Here is an 18,740-nt window from a genome sequence, read left to right on the forward strand (position 1 = left end):
AAGATCATGAATAGAGAGAGAAAATCCAGTTAAATGAGATAGCTATCTGCCTTGATTTGATGTAACAAGTTTAAGCTAGAAATATTAAGACCCAATCTATAATCAATTATAATATACTTTATTCCATGTTTATTAATGGGAACAATAATCATAAGGGGATCATATTGTTTTTGAACTTCTAAAGGTAACTCATGATGTAATAAGTTTATGCTAGAAACATTGAGACCCAATTCCGTATCAATTAACATATATTTTATCCCTTGTTTATTAATAAAAAAAATACTCATGAGGGGATAATATTAATTTTAAAATTCTAAATATGGCAATTCATAATGTAAAAGTATTATGTTTGACTTTATTGTATTCATATACTCTAACAAGGTTGCTACATCACTTTATATCATAAGTGATGGTACAACTATCTCCTGCAAGGCCTCTTGGAGAATATTGTGGTATTTGTTGTCACATAAAACTGTACCCTAATGGATTTGATCTAGCATTCCAATGACCAATGGAAACAATGTTGAAGTGTGGGAGCTTGCATGAGGGGATTGAATCTCCAAAGAAGGACAAATTCCTTTCTGATATAGGTGCAAGTGTTAATCCAACCCAACACTTCAAAATACTATTCCATGAATTTTAGAAGGAAAAGGGAGAAGAAAAAGTGCATAAATGAAGGAAAAGTGATATACCAAGATGACAGACGTCTCTTTCTCTACCCCAAAATGTTACAATGAATCAAACAAAACACCAAAGAGATGAATAATTCTCAATTTCATTAGATCTCAAGTATGATCATGGAGGTTAGGGTTCATGAACATTTTGAGAGAAGGAGATTTTCCATAATCATGCTATAAAATGAAGTTAACACAACATACATGTCAGAAATAATAGAACACACATCCAAAATGAAGGTTAGATACATGAACAACACTAAAAGGTCAAATAAAGGCAATAATGATGATCTTAATTCATTCAAAGGTTGAACAAGGTTGCATAGATACAAGGAAAATTATAAGTGTATAAGAGAAATATTTAACAAAGAGAAGAAGAGACAACATCAACTCAAAAAAATGAGAATCAAAATATTTCTCCAAGAGAGAATGAAACCTTTTAAAATTAGTTTAAGTTGCCTACAAAAAACAATCTCATTGCCAAAGATACCATGTGAAGGAAAATAAAACTCTATATTTACACCAAGAATGCATGTGTAGAGAATATTAGCTAGATTATATATGAAATAGATGAGTCTAACAAAATATTTTGAGAGTTATAACCATGTGTTAAAAGGGCATTCTTATGGAAAGGCATCCATTTGGAAGAAAACCATCCTTAACACAAATGGGCAAAGCATAAATATTTGACATGGAGGCGATCAATTATCTATAAATGAGTATGTGGGAATGACATGCATTTGATAGCCCTCAAAAAATGCATTGAATATACCTTGTATCTCAATGAATCAAAATGAGGTGTTTGAGAGAGTTAGTGGAACATTAACATAATTCAGAGTTCATCACACTGAATTAAAGGAGAATCATACCCGATGAGTTCAAGGTGACAAAATACCAAGCAAAGAGAGGACCCCCAAAGTCCAAAGGCCAATCGGGTGAAGGTAGGAAAGGATTAGTGATTAGGGCTTTGTCTTCACCTATAACCTTCCCATAATAGGAATGTTATAGGGAAAAGTGTGATCTCCAACCCTTAAAATGGCTTGTTGGAGGGTAAAAGAAGTCAACCATCAAGCATTAAGGATGCACTTCAACCCATTCCAAACTAGAAGGGTTAATGCATATCCTTGACTCCTAAGGTCTAAAAGAGAAAGCTGTGCTAAAGAAATGTAATTAGGTTTCAAGAATTTCCTTAACTTTTCCCAAAGTGAAAAGTGTTAGTGTAACCCTTGGTCCTTAAATGGAAGGGTGAAAGAAATAAGGGGCATCAATAACTTAGGGTTGGAGTTTAGGTTTAACATTTTTTAGAGAAGGGTTAAACCTAACGTCTAATCCTCGATGTCCAAAAAGAGGGGAAAAAAATGGGAAAGGGATTAGGCTTTAGGGATTAGGGGATCATAGTAATATTTTACCTACATAAGGAAAATATTACAAGGAACCCTTGATCCATAAATTATGAAGGATTTAGGAAAAACCAAAAGGGGAAAGTGTGGAGTGGACTTTGGGTTTATGATGAGAAAAATATAAAGATGAAAGGAGGAGACTTGACATCTAATATCCTTGACAAAGGGAACACTTAGGCATATTTTTAGATTTTTGGCTTAGGCAAGTGTTCAATAAGTGAGAAAAATTATCCATTGATCTTGTATCTTATTAGTTATCACTGATATACCAAGGATTTTCTGAAATGACAACACTATGCAGGAAAGGTTTGAATCAATTTCCTAAAGCATATCTTAGTTGAAGTGACATGAATTTTCTCAATAAGATGATGCTCCTTACTAAAGCATTTAATATGACAAGGTGTGAAAGGAATCACAAGTTGAGAAGGTGGAAGAGTAGAAGTAGAAATAAATGATATAGGGTGAGGTTTCTTACTTTTTATGGTTTTATATGTGTGAACAATTACATTATATTAAGGTTGTTCTGACACTTATTGATTAATTCTACCAATTTGAGTGAGATTTTTTACAAAATTTAAGTAGTAACTAGGATGTCTACTTGGAATTAACACCTGTAACAACATTTGTTGGTTTGGTTTGAGGTTGAGGAGCATCAAGTGAAAGATGCACAACAATCTTAAGCTTTTTGTATATTTTTTAATAACCAAAAACATGTATCATGTTGATGAATCATTGAAAAATGAATAGTTTAGGACATGTAGAGGGTGATTCAATTGGGATGAAGTTATCAAGGGCTTCATCCAAAATATCAAAATAGTTAGTTCTAAATGTCTCATAAAATGAATGAAAACCTTGTAATAAGAGATCCAACATGCCTAGATAAGCTTACTATCTCCAAGATAAGTGTTGATAGAAGAATGCATATGAGAGATAAGTAGAAGAAAATTATGGCAAGATAGAAGATCTTGATTAAGGGATAGAACAATTTCATTTTGGATTTTTTGTTTTCTTAGCTAACAAAAAAATTAAAATTAAATAGTGTCTTAAATAATATAATCTAATGAAATTATAAAGTAATAAATGACTTAAAAAATAAAGAAAATATAATAAAAGAAATAAATAATTAATGTAAGCAATATTTAATACTTTTTAGAATCAAAAGTTATATAAAAGATGTCATGTTTACCAAAAAAGTCTGATTGGGAAAAGAGATGGGCTGATCTAGCTAGTAATCTAACTAGAACCAACCTCTCTTTCATCAAATATTGGAACACAAATTGATGAAAGGTTTTGATTTTAGCTAGATCTTCTTAAAGGGATTTCAACAAACTGTGTTGTATTCCTTCATTGTAAAGAAGAAGGAATGATTGATTTAGATGTTATCGAATTGGGTCTAAAAGAATGCATAAATGAAGATATAAAATAATGAAACAAAATTCAAAACATGCAAAAAATGACTAAAATCTACCAAAATAGAACAAAGATATAGACGTCCACCTATGACTAAAATCAAAGCATTTTTGTGCTAGATTGAAATGTTGGGTGCCTTAGTCTTTATGCTTCCCAAATTGAAAAAATCATTCATACCTAGGAATAGTAGACACAATTCATGTCACTTGAAAAATGCATCCCAAATAATTATGAATAGAGCATTAGGCACCCTTGTCTAGGCTATTTCTTCCAAATTTATAATGATGATCTCTGTCTATAAGCTTAATCTTGTTCTACCTTCACACTATCACCAAATTCTAGGTTTGTGCATACATAAGCACAAAGAGAAGAAAAATGGTTGTATGTATATAGGATCTTGCCTTAGTCAAGCTCCCATTTTAGTGTTCCTACCTCCATGAAAAACCAAATTAGATTTAAAATGAAGTCTATGTTTTGATACTTAAGTTTGTCTAAGATTGTGCCAAGCAAAGACATGCATAAACATGAAAGGAAATCCTGCCAAAGTGTGTTATGGTGAAGCCCTAGATGAATCAATCAAAGGTAGCTTACAAACCAAATCAAGAGTGCTTGAATGCATACATGAAGTAAATGATAAATTTTACATTTGAAGATTAAAACTTTGAAATATAAGAGTGAAAAAAGATCATACCAAACCTAAAGGAGCCCCTAGGTACAATCCAATATTCATTCTAATCCTTGAGTTCTCTATCATCCCAATGATGGTGCACAGAGTGTGATTTAAAACGTCAATGCAAAAAACCACAAACGCAATCGAATCTAGAAAGAACAACAAGAATCCCTATTATCGTCCACCATTTGTTTAAGCTTTAACAATCTTGCAATAATGGTCAATGAACTATGTTGAAAAATTCATGTTTTAGATTATACTTTAGATTTGTTAACCTATGTAATGAATTTGCTAGAGCTTCACTATCATTTCAATCATTATTTAAAATGAGAAAACCTAGTAGCTTTTATATGAGTCATGGGGTTGATTTTTGATAAATTAAAAATTGACATAAAATGGTTAAATATGAAAATCGAAACCAAATTTATTAATACTAAGGCTAACACTAAAAATATTTGTACTTTCAAAAGATTTTGGCGGGACACGTGCAATGGGTGTGTAGATCCCACAAAAAAAGGCTCTTTGAAGGAAGATGTGGGAATATATTCCCATGATGTTAGATCTAGTTCTAATTTTTGTTTTGCTAACAATTTAAGTGTAGAATAAAATTTTATGATTTTAAACAATATAGAACATTTCTCCTATAATTGGTGAGGTAAAATCAATGGTAGATGTAGACGTATAAAAATGACCATATTCCTAAATGAATATTTTATGTTCATTTCTCTATTTAATTAAATTACCTGCATTCCTCTATTTAATTAAGTAAGTTATTCAATTTATTTAAATTAAATTCACTATACCATTTAATGAATAAATCATTTTATTCAATTAAATTCCCCCTATCCACTTTTAATTAAATTCAAATTTAATTAAATAGTTATCCTAAATTGAATAAATCTAATTTATTTAATTTCCCCAAATTGCAACCAAGTTGAATAAATCATTTAATTCAATCCTATTATCCCTCCATCCACTTGCAAAATCCTACATCTCCCACTTGCCTTCCTAAACCCCTTTCTAATCCCTTCTAGACTCTTCTAATCGCTTCTAATTAGCCTAACCCATCTTCTAAACTTTGTCACATCCCTAAGCAAGGGGAGGTCACTTCTCAAACCCTCAAAGTCTTTGATAACCATTAAAGGCTTCCAACCTTCAACCACTTAATTCCTCAAAGTCTTTGATAACGATTAAAGGCTTCAAGTCTTCAACCACTTAATTCCCCAAAGTCTTCATAACCATTAATGGTTAACTCAAACCCTCCTACATGGTTAAAGAATTTCTTTTAACTCAACCTTCATCCAACCCAAGGGTCTCATCAAGCCTTTAATGCTTTGACCATGATTATCTCTTAATCATTTGCACAAAGGTTTATTCTTGGATTAACTCTTAATCCAGTGGGTAATCTTAACTTAGACTTGACTCTTACCCTCTAGATAACCCTAAGGTCTTCTTAGGCATTTAATGTCTCCAACCCCTTCTCTCAACCCAACCCTATGTTGACACTTGTCACCATTTCATTGGTACAAATTGCAAACATGGATCCCCAACTTTCAAACTCAACCCTTGATCAACTCTTTCAACCCTGACCATCCATTGCCCTATTTTTGCTATAAATAGAGCTCTCATTCCTCTAGTTTAGATCATCCTCCAAATTTGTAGTATCATTCTTATGCTCAAATACATTCAAGCTTTCATATCTCATTTTATGCTCATCATTTTAGCCTCTTTTAAATCAGGAACTAGTCTAAATATGCATGTTTAGAATAATTTCTTTATCATTTTAGCTCAATCATAGACTAATATATCATGTTAGGATAGTATTTATACTAACCTTGTCATCTTATAAATCTAGTTTATTGCATTTCTAAGATCATGCATAGTTTAGGATGCATTTCATTCTAAAATCTATCAAAGCATCCCTCGTTCTTACATTTTCCATACCTAAACCATTTTTCTCAGTGATCTGAGAGCAAAAACATTGGTTTGAGGGACATTTTAAGATAGAGAACCATGGGACCAACCTTGGGAAGCTGAGTAATACTTCACTACTCCATAGCTTGCACCAAGAAGTCCTGTGTGTGTGTCTAGACAAGTATTTTGGAACATTTTTCACATATTGAGTTCTCTCCAACCACTTTTCCTGCATACATTTCTGGCGCCCACCGTGGGGCTCAACCCCATATATCAAATCGGTTTTTAAAATTAACCACTTTTGCAGGTCTGGGAGAAATAGGAATTAGTGCGTGGGAAACATTCCCTAGCGCATCCGATTAATAGTCTAGCGCGTTCCGCCTACTGTTTAGCGCGTGGGGTCTCTACTCTAGCGCGTAAAGTCCTTTCTTTAGCGCATAACCCCCACTAAAATTTTCCTGTAGGCCTCAGCGCGGAAGAAAAATAGACTAGCTCATCTGCAAAATAGATTGGCGCTTCAGGTCTATTAGATAGCGCATCCAGTTTACCATCTAGCGCTTTAAGTCCATCATCTAGCACGTAAAAACCATCTTTTAGCGCATCAAATCATTACTTTTCCTGTAGATCTCAGTGCGGGAGAAAAATAGAGCAGCGTTTCCGACACACAAAGTAGCACATCAAGAAAATAGTGTAGCGCATGTGGACATAATTGTAGCGCATCTAGTTTATATTATAGCGCGTACAGTCCTTTCTGTAGTGCATCACAGACAGTGAGCAAAAAAATTACAATTGTAACCGAAATAAAATCTAGACTTGTAGAAGTCCACCAAAATCTAGAGTTTCTAACTATTTGATTGAAATTTTGTAGGACGTTGACAATTTCTTGCACGTGGAGCGGGAAATTTTCTTTCATCGATTTCTTTTGTTGACCACCAAGATCAAAAATTTGGCTTTGTTGACCAATTATTTTTCATAGATTAGATAATCATTGCCTTAAAAGGATAAAATAAACACCATGTTTTCATGGAGCAACATCTCCATATAGATTTTAGCAAATCACTGATTTGAAAGGCTAAAAAGAACCAACTTGATTGCTTTGTCTCGAAAGTGGAAGGAATATGCTCTCCCCTTAACTGGGTGATCAAAAATTCAGACCACTCTTACAGCTTTCTGTACTTCAAGCATTTACATTCTTTAGCAGGCCTGCCTTCCCGAGGAGTTGGAATCAACTCTTAAAGCCGTTTATGGCCGGTGTGAAGGGAACGAACTAAGTGGGGAATGGCTTTAATGCCCAGAATTCCAACCCACTACAATCAAACGTGGAAAGTGATGAAAGTCCTTTTCAACGGTTATGCGCAATGATTAGCCTTCCCCCAGTATCCTTGAGATACGTAAAGCCTTTGTTCTAAAGGTTGGGAAGCCTCCTGAGGGAGTTTATCACTAACGGCTGAACGAGAAGCTTGATTACAAACCATAGAAATAGAAGCTTTGAACTGAGTCAGTAACCAGACATTTATAACATCATAGTGCAAGGGTGGGGAAGAATCCACCCCCAAGATTACTCACCATATATCTCTTAAGATAACTACTCAAATGTGAAGCGATTCACTTTGAGTTAATTTCTGGCAAAAGGAAAAAAAATAGGTGCCCTCTAGGGGGTGACACGGCTGTTTGAGCTGACGGAGTATCGAGACTAGTGGGCTATGATGTTATTTATGACCCTTGACTAAAGAGTCTTTCTGAAGTGTATTACTTGTATCAAAACCTGTTAAAATATTGGGGATTTGAATACATCCTCGCAGAACATACACTTTTTATTAGATTAGGCAAAATGGTTGTACTTTTTGTGTCGTGCTTGCATTTATTACTTCAGAAAATCATCCATCAAACTTGAAAAATTCACAACAAAAATTCAAAATTCACAAAAAAACCAAAAAAAACCAAAAAACTCAAGCAAAGGAAAAATCAGGGCAGATTAGTGCATAAGAGCAACTTCTTAGAGCTTAAGGTACTTATATTAGCACATCCAAACATCCAGTTAGCGCGTCAATTCCAAACAGTAGCATTTTATCCTAGGTCAAATCAGTGTTGAAACATTTAGCGCATCAAAAAAATAGTCTAGCACGTGGAAGCAACAACTTAGCGCGTGGAATCCAAACATTAGCTCATAAAGTTCAACAGTTAGAGCGTGACAGACCCAGAATAGCGCATATCTTTTTCAAATAGCTAGAAAACAATTTCAAAATAGTCAAAACTTTAGCGCGTGTCTGGAGGCAGCCTAGCGCGTGTGGTTATTATTTTAGCACATAGAGGCATTTCAGTAGCGCATGTAGTCTCTGTTCTAGCGCATGATCAAAAATAGAAAAACAGAGGGCAAAATCGGGAGGAATTTTAAAATTTTCAAAAATATTTTTAGAAACCTTCTCCATCAGACATCATTTTTTATCAAACGAGAGTAGAAAAAACAAACCGTTAAGACTGTTTCTTAAGCTAATTTGTGTCAAAACAAAAGTTGTAAAATCCTAAACGAATCGCATGATAAAAGATGTCTCTCTTATCATAATCCAGAAACCTCATCATCAGTATCAACAGAATCCTTTACCATCTTACGGATTTTATCTCACAAACACTACTTGTTTAAAATTTTCAAGTTGTCAAATCAAGTTTCCATATCGGGAGGCTTCTATCCATATCATTTGACACACTTTGTTGTGAAGGGGCATCTAAACCTTCACTTTGATAAAGTAAGATTTGAAATTTTTCAAACAAGATCAACTGAATCCAAACAAATCAAAGGAAACCATTGATCACTCATGCATGACTAATCCTCATATTCTGAGAAGAAAGAACCTTTATCGTAACATCACATTGAAGAAACAACAACCTAGTTTTTCCAAATTCATCAAAAGAAACAAGTTCTTATACATCAATCATCAACTATTCAAATCTCATCGGGTATTCTTTCATCACGTTAAATGTTATATCCAAAACAAATCTAGCAAATTTGACAAAGAACCCTTGAAGACAAGAGCATACTGTCAAAAGTCTGCTTTTAATCAAACCATAAACCGCAGCGGAAGAATCAATCCAGCATTCTTGCCCAGCGAGTGTATCACTTATAACACATCTTGACCAGAACCACCCACCCCCGAACAACATATCAACAAGGCTTTTGTCCCTTTCGTCACTGAGAGTTTCTACTAAAATGCCTGTTACTTGCTCTCAAAGAAACAAACAAAGCGAGACACCCGCTGAGTCTAGTATGAATCGAAGATTGTCAAATCCTTTTGAAGTTCCACCCTTAGAAGAACCTGAAATTACTGAAGCACTTCTCTAGGAATGTCAGGAAAACCCCTCCTTCCAAAAGCTTGTAGAAAAGCTCATGGAAAATGACAAAGAAAAATATCTGCTCATGCTTACAAGTAAAGGCGTTAAACTTCCCGAAGATTTAGACTCAAATATCTTTAAAAATGGATCTCAACAATATACATATCAAGAACAATAAAGAGAAGAAGAAACCCATAACTTTGAACAACACATACCTGAACAACACATTCCAGAACAATGCATACTAGAAATGTGTATACCTGAGCTAGAAACCCCAAAACAAAATATACCATTTACCACACCTTTTCAACTGAGAACAAATACAAGGGAAGAACTTTTCCCTTGACAAGACCATATACCTTTGGCTGCCCTTACTCAACAAATGCAAATGTTGCAAAGACAAATACAGGATATGCAACAAGGGACAATAGTGCGGTACTCTTTGAACGAAATCTGTCCTTATCCATTTGACAGAAGATTGAACATGGTGCCTTTTCCTCCAAACTCAAACATCCCCAGATTTGATAAATATGATGGGAAAAGTGATCCTCGAGATCATGTTCGAGAATTTTGCACACTGAGCCTTGAATTTGCTCATAACAACACCTATTTGATGAGGCTATTCCCTAGAAGCTTGGGCGGGAAAACCATGGAATGGTTATCCAAAATTATGCTGCCTGTTAGCTCATTTGATGAATTGGTTAACAAACTCATAACCCAATATTCCTATAACATCCAACATGCCATAACCATGCTAGATGTTTGCAACACCAAACAAAAGAACAACAAAACATTCATAGTGTTCCTTCAATGCTGGCGACGCATGGTCTCTAGATATCCTCGAGATATTCCCAAAAAGGAGAAAATGGAAATCTTCATCGATAACTTGAATAGTGAAATGAGTTACAGACTAAAACTTCAATGCATACCATCTTTCGCTAAATTGATTGAAAATGGCATTCAAGCAGAGGAAACCTGTATATAAAAGGGAACACTCAAATTTTACAAAGAAGGAACAAACTCATCAAACTACAATAACTAGAACAACACCAACCTTGACAAATCTTGATTTTGGACTTGAAACAAAAACGAAGAAAACAATGAAACACATAATCCCAAATCTAAACAACCAGTGCATGCATTATCTGGAAATCCTCAAAACATGAAAAATCCTAAAAATGCTAATCCAAATGCTAACACATATGCGCAAAACACCGATCAAGAACAACTCAACACAAACAACACCAATGATACTCAAAACAAAAAAATGAATCTAGGACCTAGCAACAATTCACGCAACAACACAAACAATTTCCAAAAGCGTATTTTCACACCACTGGGGCAATCACTAGAGTCAGCATTTAGAGAACTTTTGGCACACAAGATTCTTTTCTTGCCTCCAATCAGTAACTATGAACCTCAAATCAAACCACCTTGGTGGAATGATTCACACTATTGTGATTATCATCGTAACAAGGGTCATCAGATGAATGATTGCATGAGGTTAAAACACATGGTGCAAGATATAATTGATCGAGGTGACTTAACAATAGATGGTCTCAAAACAAATGGTGATCATGGAGCCTTTAAAAATCCTCTTCCAAATTACAAAGATGGAGCTTTAACCTCAAATGATACACGCAAAGCTCGTATCAACCATATCTACAACAACACCATAAATCACATATCAGCTGAAGATCATCAAGTAAATGTCATCACCATCAGAGATCAGCGTGATCATGAATCTGTCAATGTAACAACCCGAACTCCGAAATATGTCTTGAAAGGACATACTACACCTACAACTACCACCCACACCAAAACTCCAATATGACTTGGTCAGCCAACTACGTAAACCTCCAGCACAGATATCTATACTAGAATTGTTGAAACTATCATCAAAGCACAAAGACATATTAGAACAAGCGCTATTGGAAACCAATGTACCTCAAAATTTTGATACGGACAAATTTCAAGCCATGGTCGCCCATATGACTGGACCGCATAACCTTACCTTCTCAGAACATGATGATGTTTTATTAATCCATCCGCATAATACTCCTCTCCATATCGAAGTCATTGTTTGCAAACACCGAGTAAAAAGAGTCCTAATAGATGGAGGAGCCAGACTTAATATATGTACTTTAAAGCTTATCCGTGTGTTAGGCTTCTCAGAAGAATCTATTGATCCCTACAAGAAGATTACCATAAAGGTATATGATGAGGAGGAAAGATCCTCTAAAGGAACTGTGATATTACCTATTCAAGTGGGACCAATACAAAAGGATACTATATGTCAGGTCTTGGACATAGACCTTACCTACCATATTTTATTAAGGCGACCCTAGATACATGAAATGCAAGCAGTACCTTCCACATATCACCAGTGTGTAAAATTTCCTTATGACAGACAAGAAGTCTCCATATCTGCTGATCACAATCCATTTCAACATTGCAACGCAATGGGGGCAACTCAAGATAGTTTGGTTCCTCATAATAGAGAAAAGCAACGATCTTCAACATCAGATCAACAAACAGTGAAATCTAACTCCTTATGGGGAGACTTCAAACAGAAAATGCAAATCAAAGACCAAGGTATCGGAGAATACTCTTTGGAGCCTTTATGTTTGGCCAAATTGCCAACATCACCTAGATCTCATGGATTGCCTACTACATCAACACATCTGGTCACTCAGCCCATCACCAAATTTGATGGTACCTTCATCCAATTGGGCACTCTGGCACATGAATCAGAAGATAAGGATATTCTTAGCTGGTTATACAAAGATGAGAAAGAAGATAATAGAGCAGCCACTCTGGATATTGTCCTACCTACACACCTATATGGAAAAGGATACTTAATCATGTAGCAAATGGGATATGACGATAAAGGACCTATTGGGAAACGCCACGAAGGAGTCACTGAACCTATAAATCTTCCTTCCCAACCCAATAGAAACAAAGAAGGATTGGGTCATGAGCTCACCTACCTATTAAAAAGGCCACCCCACATAACTACAAAACCTCAATGGAAAGTAAAGATGAAGTACAAAGAAGAGTCCTGGCAGGAAGCACTCTTTGAATTAGCAAAAACAATCTGCAAGGCACGGGAATGTTAGGATCAGAAGTTACATTAGGAAAAGCTTCTAAAACACAAAAGGGCCATATCTGCAGCAGTAGCTCATATTCAGACACTAATATCTCAAGAACAAATTAAATCATCTTCTGATACCTTTGTTTCTCCCCGAAGAAGCACAGTCTATGAACAAATACAGAAAATAGAAGACGGATCTGACACAGAATCAACAAAAACTATCAAAATGGTATCTATCATCAAAGATTTGTTTTCACCATACAACATACCAGTTTACAGCACTAATAGAATCTGGGATGATGCCTTAGAGACTGATTCCAATGAATATGAATGGGGTACCTACTCCAATGCTACTACAGATATCCCTAATGATACTAATTCTATATCTCTTTCTCAAGAAGAACATAACACAAGAGATAGACCTCTTGAATTTGGACCACAGAATATCTATGACGCCACGGAAAGTGAACAGGAACATTATGAACAAGTCTATGTAGAAGATAATACCATCGAAGACCTCGATGAAATCCTGAACTTCTTTAAAACCAAGAACAATCACGATGAAAACTCTGTCCTAACACTCACAGTAGCCGAACTTGATCCACCTAATGATTCCTTACCGCTTGTCTTTCCTGACCTCATCGACTGGGATGAACCTGAAATCCATGATATACCAATTTTCCCAAATGATGAATCTATTATCCATTACCTATGTACCGTAAATCTGGAGATAGGCTCTACCAGTGGACAAAATAACGGTGTCTACAAACCAGGGAGTGCCAAGTCTCTTAGTCGCAAAGATGAACCAAATAAAGGATCTGATGCTGAAAACCAATCAATGGCAGCTCTAGATCACAAAAAAGTAAAAATAAAGGACGCATCTGAGGGTGAAAACCTTTTTAAGGCACCTAACGATGGGAGACTTGACACTCTTCCTGAGCACTTTCATGAGCGATCACCCATATTGATTGAGCCCACTCAATCAATCAACATTGGTACCACGGAAGCAGTCAGAAACCTACACCTTGCAGAATCTCTGACAGAGGAAGAAAGATCAACATTCATCATTTTCTTTAAAGAAAAGCAAATTAATTTTGCTTGGTCATATGCTGATATGCCTGGAGTGGATCCACACTTAATCATGCATCACTTTTCCATCTCTTCAGGAGTTAAATTAGTCAAGCAAAAGCTATGAAAGATGAATCCACAGGTGGCACTCATGGTCAAAACTAAACTAAAGAAATTATTAGACGTCAGATTCATCCGACCCATTGACTATGCAGAATGGATTTCCAACATCGTTCCTGTATCAAAACCAGATGGTAGTATCAGAATCTACACTAACTTCAAAGATGTCAACAAAGCTTGTCCAAAGGACGACTTTCCTCTGCCCAGTATAGACATAATTGTCGATCTCACAGCAGGTCATGCAATGCTCTCACTAATGGACGGTTTCTCAGGCTATAATCAAATCAAAATAGCCCAAGAAGATCAAGATAAAATCACGTTCACCTGTCCTTGGGGAACGTACTATTGGAATGTTATGCCTTTTGGCTTAAAGAATGCAGGGGCCATCTATGAGAGAGCAATGACAACAATATTCCATGACATGATGCATACATTTATGGAAGACTATGTGGATGATTTACTCACTAATTCCTTCACCAAAGCCGAACATCTCAGCATCCTAACAAAGATCTTTGATCAATTGGAGAAATTCCAAGTCAGGCTCAACCCTAAGAAGTGTGTCTTTGGGGTTACATTAGGCAAGTTACTAGGCTACATTGTCTTAGCTAAAGGTATTGAAGTAGATCCAGCAAAGGTACAAGCCATTATGGACATGCCACCACCAAAGAATATCAGTCAACTCAGATCTCTACAAGGACGACTTCAATCAATCAAGCGATTCATCACTCAGCTAGCAGATAAAAGTCTACCATTTAACTATTTACTACACAAAAATGTACCCTTCAAATGGGAGGCCAAGTGTGCAGAATCTTTTTACCAAATCAAATAGTACCTGATGAATCCACCAGTTCTGGTACCACCAGTCACAGGAAAGCCTCTTATCTTATATATCTCAACAACAGATATATCGCTGGGGACACTATTGGCAAAAGAAGATCAACAAGGGAAGGAACGTGCCATATATTACATCAGTAGGACATTGAATGGCTATGAACTCAACTATACATTCATTGAAAAGGCTTGCTTAACAGTGGTCTTCACATCTTAGAAGTTCCGACATTATATGCTAGCACACACCATCAAGCTAGTCGCAAAAATTGATCCTCTCAAATATCTACTTAGCAAGGTAGCTCTTACAGGCCGATTGGCTAAATGGGTCATGATTCTCAGTGAATTTGACATCCAATACACAGAAAGATGAGCCATCAAGGGACAAGCAATTGCAGATCAGTTGGCTGAAGCACCACTACCAGGCAAAGACATCATGGAGATTGAATTTCTAGACAGGGACGTTCTTTCTCTTTCTACTAAACAATGGACCCTATACTTTGACGGATCCTATACACAACATGGTTCCGGTACTGGCATTCTGTTCATCACTCCTAAAGGACACACTATACCAAGATCATATAGGCTTATGTTTCCATGCACAAATAATGTGGTTGAATATGAGGCACTGGTTATAGGCATCAAAATGGCCGTAGAATGGAAAATCACAGAGTTAAAAGTCTATGGAGACTCACAACATGTCGTCCATCAAATCAGCAACAACTATCAGACAAAGGATGACAAGCTACTACCCTACAAGTGAATGGTGGATGACTTCAAACAGTATTTTGTGCACATCACCTTCGAAGAAATACCAAGGTTAAACAACAAAGCAGTCGATGCAATGGCTACTATCACTTCACTATTACAAATTCCAGAGCAACAGAGTCGTTACGAATTCCTTGTAGAGCAACTGTTCTCCCCCGCCTATGACCACTCTGAATCCCAGGTTATCTATGCCTTGACTGGTTTAGATTCTCTATTATATGGACCAATATATGACTACCTCAAGCACAATATCTTACCAATTGACCAATCCCGTAACTAAAAATGTAACTTTATCCGACAAGCTACCCGTTACACCCTTACCACTGATACTTTGTATCGTCGAGGTCTAGATGGTACTCTTCTTTGTTGCCTTGATCGTAATGATTCTGATTCTGCTTTACACGATATTCACGAAGGTATTTGTGGCACACATTCAAGTGGTACTACTCTTGCTAAAAAGCTTCTAAGGATGGGATACTACTGGCCTACAATGGAGAAAAACTCATATCACTTCGCTAAGAAATGTCCTAAATGCCAGATCCATGGTAATCTGATCCATGCACCAGCACAAGAACTGCAGCCATTTACAACATCCTAGCCCTTTTGTCAATGGGGACTGGACTTAGTAGGAAAAATTCACCCTTCATCTTCAAATGGACACAAGTTCATTATAACAGCAACAGAATACTTTACCAAATGGATAGAAGCAGTTCCAATGACCATAGTGACAGGGAAACAAATTGCCTCTTTTATCCTCAATTATCTGATCTGCAGATGTGGTATTCCAAGTTCAATCATCACAGACAATGGACGGCCTTTCAAAAATCAAGATGTCCATGAACTATGTGAAAAATTCAAAATCCAACACAGGTTCTCTACACCATACTACCCGCAGGGAAATGGTCAAGCGGAAGCATCTAATAAGACAATACTGAAAATCCTCAAGAAAACAGTGAATGATGCAGGCAAAGATTGGCATGTACAACTCAATCCAGCACTTTGGGCATACAGAACCAGCATCCGCACACCTACAAAAACAACACCATACTCATTGGTATATGGATCAGAAGCCATTTTGCCCCTGGAGGTGGAAATCCCATCTCTCAGAGTCTCTTTGAAAGGTTTAATTCCAGATGAAGAGTATCGAGTTAATCGACTGCAAGAACTTGAACTATTAGATGAAAGATGTCAACATGCTTATACTCATCTCAAAGCATATCAACAACGCATGTGCAAGAGCTACAGTCACAAAGTCATCCCCCGCAACTTCAAGGTTGGTGACCTAGTCCTCAAAGAAAATCCAAAAAATCAGCAAGATCAAGAAAAGAAAGGGAAATTTGAACCTAACTAGCTGGGTCCCTATGTTATCATATCCGTCTATGGATCAGGTGCCTATCAGCTAACAAATTTAGAAGGCGATGTGCTCGCCGAACCAACTAACAACATCCATCTGAAGAAATACTACACTTAAGTAGCCTAATGCACGGAAAAAGCCAACACAAGCAAAAAAAAAAAAAAAATCAAAAAATCCAGAAAAAAGAAAAAACAAAGTACAATAAAAACAAATGGTGAAAACCTGGTAAACAGGCGCTCTTGTGAAAGAATGGCTCCTCCATCTATATCCATACCATTTTATCCATACAAACACTATCGGCCATCGCCCGACACTTAGCAAATATCCATTCAGGACATACTTAGCGTAGTCACTATCCTGATTTGTCTATATATATCCTCTTACCACTAATCCACCATGGCTTGGAAATCACTGTACATATTCACATCAAGAGGCACACTCAGCTAGGGGAATTCCAATCGTCTAAATATGGTAAACATTCAAGACATCAAGGCTATTTGTAAAACTCAAAAGCATGACATCTAACAAACCAAAAACTATGCTTCATCGCAAAAGACAACAAAACAATTCACAAAAATACCAAGGATGGATGACTTTTTGAAGTACTGGATGTTGCATTACAACATAAATCTTGACTAGTTTTGCATTTTGAACTTTTTTGAATTATTGGATTCTTTTCCTTGTCTCACTAAATGCTTCAAAGCTAGAGATCATGGGGAACTTCCAATATTTTCTTAGTCTTTTGTCTGTGAGGTGATCACTTGTATTGTGTGAATACTTGCCTCGAGACGTGATACATCGAATATCACTGAAGGCCTGATTCCACTTCACGCATACAAATGATCTAATCTTGTCTGTTTACGCAATATGCACTCAGGTCGTCCTGGTTCAATCATACCTTGACTCTTGTGCTATCTTGCAAAATCAAAACATCATGTAAATTTTTCTTAGGTCGTTATAGTTCAATTATACCATTATGCTTGTATAAATTTTCAACATGTCCCAAACAAATCAATGCTCAATGATGATATCTACAAAGAAAGCAAACAAATGGCTATATCGGATGGCAAATACAGAATGAGAATGCTACCAAAAACATAGTTGCATATCATTTAACATGTTTGCATATCATTTTAACAATTAGTTGCATATCATTTTAACATCATTGCATATCATTTTACATTTAGTTGCAAATCAAATCATACATGTCATTTTTAAGATACATCACACCGCATATCAAATCATACATCTCATTTTCAAGATACATCTCACAGCATATAAAAGCATACATCCTGCATCATACATTATATCATATATTTAAGCATTGCATCATCACATAAACGAAATAACCCACATAACATGCATCCATATAAACACACCACATGATCAAAGAAAATGGTGTCGTAGATATATGTATCTCAAAAATGTATCAACACTATGTCCAATACAAAGAATAACAATGATAAAAAATACAACAGAGACCACGTCTCTCAAGTATGACTATCCCCTGATGGAGATGGTCTGGCTCCAGATGCACCCGCCCCTGGATCCCCAGGAGGGTCCTGTCTCGGTGGCCCTGTCACACCTCAGCTCTTCGACCGCGACCCAGTATCTCGAGATCGACTAGATCTCGACTGTGCAAAGCTCTGTACTCGCCGGTCCCTAGGTACCATAGCCTCATAGTGCCGCCTATAATACTCAGCCTCCTGAGCTCTCAATGCTAGCTCTCTCAGGGTGTCTCTCATAGGACCACCTGCTGCTGCTCTCTACATGCTAGACACCACCTCCTCCGTTCGCCCCCTCCACTCTATCTCAGTGTCCTGCTCAGTGGTCAACTGAGAAATCTACTGCTGATAGGTCAAAATCTATGCCTACAGCTGCTATACAGTCACCTGTAGGGTCCAGATCTGTGCATCCTCAACATGTGTAGGGATCCGCACCCCTAGCGGTACTTGTGCAGGGGCAACTCCTCCTACCCTGCCTGTCCTCGGTGCTGGAGGTGGGAGCACATCTGTCCTCCTCCTTTGAGTTGGTCGCCTCACCTCATCATCACCCCCACCGCAGCTAGCACCTCCCCCGCTCTCCCCTCTCCACCGACTCCAATAGCCAATCC

The sequence above is a fragment of the Cryptomeria japonica genome, chromosome 3, assembly GCF_030272615.1.
Source record: "Cryptomeria japonica chromosome 3, Sugi_1.0, whole genome shotgun sequence".
NCBI lineage: Eukaryota > Viridiplantae > Streptophyta > Pinopsida > Cupressales > Cupressaceae > Cryptomeria > Cryptomeria japonica.